Here is a 3841-nt window from a genome sequence, read left to right as displayed (position 1 = left end):
GTCCCCAAATGATGCAGGAAAAATCCCAAACTAGGCCCGAACCGGACCCGACGTAGGCCCGAAAAGGTTCTGAACTAATCCCGAAATGGCCTATCCTTTAAGCCTGGCGAAATTTTTACGAAATGATTTTTTTTTAAACTCTACCACGAAAGATATTAGTCTGGGTATCTAGTCTCACCATTGCGTCTTCGAGCGTCTACCCATACATCCGCCGACGCTACCCAGTAGTCATACAAACAAACAACTACCACTCGCACGTTAGGTGTAGCACACCACATTTTGATAAAGACCTGTCATTTGCTATTTTTCAAAGCTTTGCCATTTCGTTAAAACAATGAAATTGTTACCGCTCGCCGGCTATGTTATAAGCAAACCTGATGTATTGAGTAGCCGGCATCTTAATTGGGCAGTACCTTTTCGAGAACGACAATGCCGCCAGCGTGACTGGCAATCCTCAGCGAGATGCCGCCATGACCAATGACTTTTTACGACCTGAAATTGAAGATTTTGATCCGAACGAAATACATATTGTTTCAGGAAGACAGTACCGTATGCCAAACAACGCAGATACGGTTTCATCTTTTAACCAAGGTGACCTTTCGATGTCGTTTAGAGGTTATATCCTTCATTTCAATTTCCTTTACTATCACCATGATCGTAAACTTTATGGGGTGATATATGTAGATACCGGCATCGTGATCAACGAACCCAAAACTTATAGACTAGCTGAGCTCAGAGATTCTACATTTCGATTTCCCTTTCCCTTGTGGCCCTGTAGATTACAATTCTTCCTTCACTTGCTTGTTGGAAATAAATAATAAGCATAATACCTACTTCAGTTATTTCTTCATAGGAAAATTGAGTAGATTCCTATTTTGTAATGCCATTAAAAGTAAATCAATTAAAATCAAGAACAGAACACGCAGCCCAAGGAAGTAAATGAAAAATAATATCATGCATTCATTTGCATGACCAAATTAATACAAAAAACTCTTGTCATGCGAACAATGCAAAGTCGCGGTAATACTAGCCAGAGCTGGGCACTTAAGACTACGATTACATTTTGATTACTTGGGATTGCGAATACTGTAATTTTAATTTTGATTTTTAGCAATCCGATAACAGTAATTGTAATCCTAAAAATTTAACGATTAAGTAGCAGTATATTCCGCCCGTCCAACTCCCCACTGACGCTAAATAGAGCAATAATGGACCAAATTTTAAAATTCACTTGGAGAAGTAGATCCGATTTTCGAATGCGGAGCGTCCTATTGTAAATAGGTTCCTACAAAAAAAACATACATACGTGTGCAAACATTCCAGTAAATAAAAATTACTATTGCAACTCAATAAGCTTTGGTGCCTAACTAACAGTTGTGTTAATAAAAGTTTAAAAAGAAAAAAAAATTGCGTTTACGTGTAAATTATGTATGTTAGCAAGCATTGTTTGGTAATTTTTGTTTATTTCATATTAGTAAACAAATGATGTGTTAATTTTCAAGCTTAGCGAGTGAAATAGCTTCATAGAGAAATTATGTAGATTAGTCAAAACAAATGAGTTAAAGATGTTGAACGGAACTAGGCAACGTAGTTTCTTTCTTATCACGATTCTAATTTTCACGATCGTAAACTTTATATAACCAAGTAGATTGATGTACTGTGAGCGTCAAACTAGAGTATACACCTCATTCTAATATAATATTCACAATTATTTTCATGATTATTTAGGAAAATATAATCCATTCTATAATATAAACCATATAAACCAAATAAAATCATAATAATAAAAAAAACATTCATCAAAATTTCAAAATTTTTATTCAGAATTTTTAGATTTTGTTTCTGGTGTGCGATTCGGGCTTTTAGTTTCAAAACTTAATTCGGATCAAGGTTATTTCGCGATGACAACACTGACCAAAACTCTGAGAGCGCTGAATACAGCGAATATGCAAAACTGGCACCTACCTACCTACCTTGTCGTCGGTAATGCGTAGGACTACTTATTGTCATAATTACTGCGCCTAAAACACAATAAGGGCATTCACGCTTGAACTACTTTTTAAAAGTAAATTTTTGACGTCTTAACCCATTATTGATCATGCATTAATCAATTGGTGACCCAGTTTTTTTGTAATATCTTATGTTAAGTTAAATTGATTTTATTATTGTGAAAATTATGAATAATTTAACCCATTTACGACTTTGATTTAACGCATTGATGACCATATTTTAAACCATTGATGGCCAATTTTTGTATAGAGTATTTCCCCAACTAATTTTATTGTAAATAGGTAAGTTTACGTTACAATATAATCTGGAAGAACGAGTTCTTTCGATTTGAGGATAGCTTCGTCAATGAATTCTCAATACCTAAAACTAAGTTAAAAGCGACGAAATGTAATAACAGTAACAAAGTGTTGTAAACACTAGGATAGAGCATGAAACGGGTGAACCCATTGATATAGAGATCAGTTACATAGATAGTAAAAGACAGGAAATACTTGATAAAAAAATGTACGTTTCAATGTAAACCATAATGGGATAAATGCATTGTCAAAAGAAAGTTGAAAGTAAAAATAATTTCGGCTTTCTAAAAACACTTTTTTAGAAAAATTTGTCAAAAAAGTCGAAATTATCTTTAGTTTCGTCTTTGATTCGACTATGAATATGCCCCATTATGTTTTAAATTTAAAGATACTTACAAATTTAACATACAAAATATCGAAAAGCAAGTAATGTATATAATTAAAAACATTAATTAATTAAAAAATCAGTTATATTTTTATAAAAACAAATAAATACAGGTAATTGTTGAGCAAAAAATAAAACCGACTTCAATTCTCATATAAAAATTTAAGATTATTGTTAATTTCTTCACGATCCAATTATCGGATCTAAACAAAATTTGTATGGAACCTTGAGGTGCCACCTTTCCGATGAATTATCGAAATCGGTTAACGTGGTCCAAAGTTATGTGTTAACATACATACAAAAAAAAATCCGACGAACTGATAACCTCCTCTTTTTTTAAGTCGGTTAATAAAATAAATAGTCAAAACTTTTCAATATGTGGGTGTCTTATAGTTACGATAAGCACTATTAAAAGGATTTTGAGTATGCAGTTTTGTAACCCATTTAATTGTAGTACATTAAAGCACAAGTTTGAAGTAGCTACTAGCTAGGACTTACGTATTTCCATACGAAGTATGTTCGACGATTTTTTATACAGAGAAAATGAGCGACACCTTCACCAAAAAACTTGCCAAAAATCAACGAAATCTTTTTTAAATATCTAATTAAAAACATCGATATTTTTACGAAGTTTGAAAATTAGATATATTCGATTTTTGTTAAGAAATAAAATATATTTCTATAAAAAAAATAATTAAAATTAAATAATAAAAAATATTCATAACTTGTCAATATGTGGGTGTCTTCTAGTTATGACAACTGCGGCACTTATTCCACATAGTCAGAATCTAAATCCCATCCAAGCCCCGTTAAACTAATATAATTCGCTTCAAGTTCTACTAACTCTATTGCTTCAGCAAAGAAAGATCTCCGGTTGGTGACCACTGGCAACAAGTGCGAGCAAGTAATCAGAGGGTCTAATGAAACTAGCAATCTATCAAAAACGTCTCCTATATTGTCAGCGAGACCCGTTTTCCTACTCTCTAAAGTTTTTAAAGTCCTTGTTCGAACTTAATCCGCTTTTTATTCATTCAGCAGCCTCAAAATAATAAACAGTTTAAGTTCGAAATGAAACAGAATCAAACTTAACCAGAACTATATGTTTTTGTGTTTAATTAAAATCAAAGTGAAATTTTTAAAACCAATTTAT

At 32.6% G+C, this 3841-nt stretch overlaps 1 protein-coding gene across 1 annotated transcript in view; it reads left to right on the top strand.

The window, feature by feature from the left end:
- The window catches only part of LOC118734675 (xenotropic and polytropic retrovirus receptor 1), a gene marked incomplete at its 3' end in the record, with an annotated part of 10354 nt that overhangs the window by 6240 nt on the left and 273 nt on the right, over nucleotides 1–3841 (top strand).

Source organism: Rhagoletis pomonella, unplaced genomic scaffold, assembly GCF_013731165.1.
Source record: "Rhagoletis pomonella isolate Grant_MI unplaced genomic scaffold, Rhpom_1.0 Rhpom_scaffold_00002, whole genome shotgun sequence".
Classification (NCBI taxonomy): domain Eukaryota; kingdom Metazoa; phylum Arthropoda; class Insecta; order Diptera; family Tephritidae; genus Rhagoletis; species Rhagoletis pomonella.
The sequence above is the reverse complement of the archived record's forward strand: the minus strand, read 5'-3'. Positions and strand labels throughout refer to the sequence as shown.